Raw genomic sequence first — 6,427 nt, forward strand, 5'->3', positions numbered from 1 at the left:
AAGTGAACATATAAGAAGCTGCCTTATGCTGGGGCAGATCATTGTTCCATCTAATCCAGTGTTCTTTACTCTGACTTGTGTTTTCCCAAGGTCACAGTTAGAGGTCATTTCCAACTCTTCTATGTGAAATTCTATAGCTGGGAATGTGAGGGTTGAACCTTGTACCTTCTTCATGCAAACCATGAGCTATGGCCCCTCTCACTGAGCTATTGCCCATTGTGGTTGGTGGGATAGAAGACAGGGCAGAAAATGGTGGGCAGAGCCAGGAGCGGCAAGCTAAGCCAAGGCAAAAGTGGGTTTTCACACTGGAAGGCATTTATATACCCAAGTAGCTGGGCTTTCTCTCTCACGCACAAATCCTGGCTAATGAGATCAGACAGAACTAAAGTAGTCAGCAGTACTCCACAGCTGAGTCAGGAAACCAGGCAACAACAAGAGTTATGATTATTCAGCAAATATAAGTGTTTTCCATATTCATCATTTAAATGGATCATACACTTTTTGTCTTCAGAACTGGTGCATATTTCCCACCATCACCACAAGGCATTATTGCAAGGCCACCATTTTTCTATATAGGGAGAAGATATTGCAACTCCCACATTGGGTCAGTTGGCATGATCCAATTATGTAAAAGCCACAGGATTAGAAACCCGTTGATGTCTTCTGAGTCTTGGCAGACGGGATGCATACTTCTGGAGCTAAGCTAAATCAATAGGTGATTAGTACTAGAAGTTAGGATACATTATCCAAGATGTTCATATTTGTAATTCTAGACACCGTTACCTTGATCTAGAGCTGCTTTGCTCCTCCTTGAGTGGCTAATACTGCCATTTTTTGGACAAAGACACTGTTCAGATGACACACTAAGCTATGGTGGTTAAACATTTTGAACTAAACATTATGGCTTAGTGTGTCATGTAAACCATGACTTAGCATGTTGTGTGAACCATTCCTAACCATGGCGGCTAGTAACTACGGTTTAAACACTCATTAACCATTTGCTGCAAAGGGGTTAGCGGCCTAACCATGGCTTAGTGTGTTGTCTGAACAGGCCCGTTGTTGATCACATGTTGGAGGATTGGGGGTAACTTGAATCAGCTCCTCCAAAATTCATAGAGCCCACTATTTGTTCAATAAGGTGCACCATTCACTTAGATGCACATGGTAGATGGAAAACTCCCCCATTGCAGAGTACTCTTTTATATGCCATAGTGCCCAGTCCAGGCCTGAGTCTGGGTGTGGGTGATCCTTAACATATCAAGATGTATTTTTTCTGCCTTATGATATGAAGCAGTGCTCAAATGCATGCAATGTGGTTGAACTTCTTTGGAGTTCATCAAGCTTTAATGAGCTTTGCTTTTTTTTTTAATGTTCTCCATTTCAAAACATATGGTAGATGTCAGTTTAATCCACACTTGCTTATTTAATGAGACAGTAAAAAAAATCTCTTTGTAAGTGTGTGTGGTAGACTGTTTTGTCTACCGGTTTGTATGATTTTGAAACAGCTTTTCAACATCAAATTTATATCGTGTGATTCCGATAGCAACATCTGCCTTTGTGACACTCAAGAGACAACAACAAACCACAAGTGCCTGGAATGTTTAAAGAAAAGGAGGGCTTCTGCCTGAAATGACCATGAAGACATGACGCCTCTGCTAGTTTTTCAGCACCTTTGATGCAGGGGGTGGGGAGCCTCTTTCAGCCCAAGGTCAGAATTCAGATTTGGAGGAACTATTTGGGGACCACATTGCAATGGTGGGTGGGGACAAAGGGAAGGGGACAGGATCCAAGTCAAAATATAGATGGAGCCCAAATACAGAGCATTGTAGCTTAAAGCTCTTACAGCCAGTAATTATTTTTTTTTTATTATTATTTATTTATTACATTTATATACCGCTGTGGCGTTACACCCCACAAGTCAATTCCAAATGTATGTCTGCAGTTTGTAAGTCTGTGGTTTGTAGAATGTTGGCCTGAGTGGGCGGAGTTAGAATGTCTTGGGAGGGGGGAGGAGTGATATATATAAGGGAATGACTGGGGATTGGGAGTTCTTGTTCTTGTTCTTTTCAGGAAAGCTTTTCAGGGGGACTTGTTAGGTACTCTTAGAGTCTGTAGTGCTCTCTGTGTTTATGGTACTTAAGTTCTGGGAAATCTGAGGGTCAGTGTAGTGAGTGGTGTCTTTAGAGTGTGGTGTGCACGTAGTGGATGTATATCAATCAATACTGATAATAAAGAAAGTTCAAGAGTGATTGTGTGAGGAAAAGGAAAGCGCGAATGTGAATGAGTGACCGGATTGTATGAAAGGCTTCAAAAAGGTTTTTAAATGTTGTTATTTGAAACAAAGCTTATGAACTTTTAAAAATAAATTTTGATTGTTTGTTTTAAAACTACCACAAAAATCCCACGTGTCTGTTTGGCGTTTATCATCTTAAGTTTACACATTCAGCACCCACTCTGACAATCATTCACCTAAGCAGATATAACTCACAGCGCATTATTATATATATTAAAATCCATTCTCCATTTTAAACCCCTTTCTCCACATAGTTTGGAGGAAGGTGGGCTTTATCCCTTGCCTCAGGCGTATCAAGCGGTGGTGCTTGGCTTGAGCAGGGAGTAGCCTCGGCCGGGTCTGGTGTTCAGAGCCTGTGTCGCCCCATAAGAAGTGGTGGCAGACGTGAGGTCTGGTGTTCAGAGCCTGTGTCGTGGCAACCGTCCCATAGCTAAAGCTGTCTGGGCAGTTTACAAAAGTTTAAAACAGTGAACATTAAAAACAAATGTACAAAAAATTAAAATCAGAACAAACTATTAGGAATTCAACCTACAACTTACTAATGTGTGTAGGGGAAACAATTTTTTTATTCCTCGATCCCTTCTAGTTGTGTCATGCAATTCTTATGTGTGAATGCAGGAGATCCCAAGATCCATTTTCTGATGGGACCCTGCCCAGTGTCACCAAACCCACCTAGGGAGCAAGAATGCAAGCATGGGACAGCATAAGGAAGCCTATACCAATTACCTAGATCCAGTGGCCTTTGACCTTCCCAAACTAGAGACCCACCTTGAACCTCAATTGGCTCACTTTGAATTTTTTTAACTGATATAATTAGCCCTTGGAAGAGACTTTTCTACCTTTTAGAATGGGGAAAAATGCACAAAAGCTGGAAAACCACCAAATGCTTGGTGTGTGTGGGAAAGGTGGTGTAGCCTTCTGGGGAGCCCCTGACTGGGACCTCTGGAGGGCCAGGTTTGGCCCCTGGACTTGAGATTTCCCACCCCTGCTTTGACGCAAGTCCAGGGCTCGTATCTCTGACTTAAAGTTGGTGGTCTATTTCACATTTAAACTTCAAAAGCTACCTGATGGCTTTCTTCCCTCCATCTGACCTGATCTACAGGGTAAACTCCATTGTCAGAGCTGGTTCAAGATGAATGCATCCAATTGTGCTGGATTTTCAAATGATGTCTCTTACAAGGGGCATCATAATACCACTCTATATGACGTTCTTGTCTGTGAGGCAGATCCCTGCATGCCATCACCCAGGATTCTTTGGGAGAAAGCTACGGTTGCTAAACCCATTTAGCTATGTAGTGTATGCATCCTAACAGTTGCTGAAATACAACCTTTTAACTCCTACAACATAAAGCTTCTCTTCACCATATATTCATAGGCACACATGTATGCATATATACCCCACCTCGGTTACCCATTTCACAAGGATTCTCTGCTGGGGATTCTCACTGCTTACTTATGATTGTTGCCTATCTGTTGATGTGGGTTTGCAATAAAGAATGTCCTTAAGGAACATCTTGGCAGCTACTATTAGGAACAATTTTGCCAAGGAGAAAAGTGTTGGAATGGATTGTTCATATCCTTGTCCATCAGGTTTTGGTGTGACATCTCAGAAGGCTCCACTCTGTCTGTGAAAAGCTAATGTCAGCCAAAGTCAGGTCATGGCAAACTCTTTGAGATAACCTGGCAATTACATACTGTAGTTAAAATCTTAAAAACAACACCACACCACACCATATAAACATGATTACAAAAGCTGATGCTATATTAGTCACCAAAACATCTTTGAAGCTTCATTCATATTCATACCCTGTTGCTATAAATGGAAATATGGCAGGATATAAATGCAATAAATAAAATAAAATAAAATAGCTGTGGTTGATGGAAGTCCTTGCTGACTTGCCCTATTAATATGGCTAGAGACAGAAATGTAATTCAAATTCTTTAAGCACACAGGATGTGGCACTTGTATGTTTGTAAATGAGCCATAGATTTTTGTACCATGTTGCAACCACCTTAAAGCATCTCTTCATTCACCAGGCAAGAAGAGTTGATTACTTGTTTCAAGGAGCTTGATTATCTGTCGGGGCCCAGAGATAATAACAGATGCTTTGTGCATTGATCTCCTATCACCTGCCTAATTTGTTACTCACTGTTCTTAAATTGTCTAAATCGGCATATCCATTCAGCATAAGAAATGACTTGAGTTTTTCTGCTTAATTTGGCATACTTTAAAAAGAGCATGACGCTGCTCAGACATCTGGAGGAGAACATCAAAGTAGATGTCAACCTGATTCTAACAAAGCAATGCTCTTGCTTCCCCATCTATCAGCCATTGACATTAAAGACCAGGTGGACATCTTGTGTTCAGGCATGTAACTGACAACTTTAAGGGGGTTGTCCTTTCTGAGCTAAGTTGATGGCTAATTTGCATGTACTGTAGGCATCTTTTTTTAGAACTAGACACAGGCAAAACTTGTTGGCCTTATGAGCCCGAAGAACTGGAAAGGCAGCAAAGTGAGAAGCTGAAGTGAGAAAATGTCAGGCTTGGCACTTTGGAGGTAAGCAAGTACCAACCAGGGAGGAGGTTGAAATGGGAAGCAGTCCTTCAATCAGGCAAACAGGCAATCGGAGGCCAGCAGACGGAGGGCCAAACTAGATGTGATGCCAAACATGTCATTAGCCCTAGTGTAACTTTTTAAAAATAAACAACAGCTGCAGTGTGTGTGTGTATTGGATTGGGATTGTGGGGTTTTAATTCCCTGATGGGCTTTAATTTGTTGTCCCCACCAGAATCCCAGTTGAAAGAAATGTGTGTGTGTGTGGGGGGGGGGGGGGCGTGAGAGCTGAACCTACTATTTAATTTAGGCTGACCATATGAAAAGGAGGCCAGGGCTCCTGTATCTTTAACAGTTGTATAGAAAAGGGAATTTCAGCATGTGTCATTTGTATGCCTGCAGCACCTGGTGAAATTCCCTCGTCATAACAACCATTAAAACTGCAGGAGCCCTGCCCTCTTTTGTATCTGGTCAAGAGGCTGGGGCTCCTGCAGTTTTAATTGTTGTGATGAAGAGGGAATTTCACCAGGTGCTGTATGCATACAAATAGTACCTGCTGTAATTCCCTTTCTATGCAACTGTTAATACAGGAGCCCTGGCCTCATTTTCATATGGTCAGCCTACTCGTGTTTGTTAATATAAAGAAATAATCTGGGAATGCCTATTCCAGAGTAAAAGCACCATAAATTGAGCATGGAAAACCCCAACTCCACTGTACGCTACCCTCCATAGCTTAAAAACCTAAGAAGTGCCCTGATGCTGGATCAGACCAAGGGTCCATCTAGTCCAGCACTCTGTTCACACAGTGATCAACCAGCCATTGCCCAGGGATGAACAAGCAGGACATGGTGCAACAGCACCTGGCGGAAGCCACTGGCACCTCAAAAACTGGACCTTGAAAGGGGCATCTGATTGGCTGAAGAGAGCAGGAAGCAGGGTACTCCTCCTCCCTTGTATGCTGCTCTCTGTAGGACTTGGCTGAAAGCTCTTCTTCATTTAGGTTGCTGGTCTAAATTCATTCCTTACTTAGCTCAGCTCCACTGCAGTTACAGGGCTTATTGTGCCCTGGCAGTGGCAGGAGTCTGGCCACCAGCATTTCCCTTTTCCTCTCTTAGGCATTTCTACATGACGCTCTTATCCCGCACGTTTACTGAGCTTTCTGCTTTGGGAGTCCTTGCAGTATTAGATCAGCTCTTTTACACATGCTTTTTCCTGGGGTTTTCTTTCTCTGTCTTCTTACATGCTTTATTATACAGCCATTAGATGATGATGTGGTATAGGGGAATTGTGCAATTTCATGGGACTCTTATTCTGCCATTTCTAAGTAATCCCAGCCTTTCTTCATTAGGAAAAACAAACAAACCACAAAATGCTTGCAAAACATGAGAGAGACCCTGGAGGATGACAACATCATTTAAAGGACCACAAACTACTGCGAGTGAGCAACCATGAGCACACAATGAAAGCTTTGTGTAGAAAGACCCTTAGTGCCTATTAGTTCAACTGGATCTAGCAGCAATTTCTAGAGAGGCCCTCTGGATGACTTTGGACCAGTTCAGACATAAAGGGAAACCATGGT

Source organism: Elgaria multicarinata, chromosome 1, assembly GCF_023053635.1.
Source record: "Elgaria multicarinata webbii isolate HBS135686 ecotype San Diego chromosome 1, rElgMul1.1.pri, whole genome shotgun sequence".
Taxonomy (NCBI): Eukaryota; Metazoa; Chordata; class Lepidosauria; order Squamata; family Anguidae; genus Elgaria; species Elgaria multicarinata.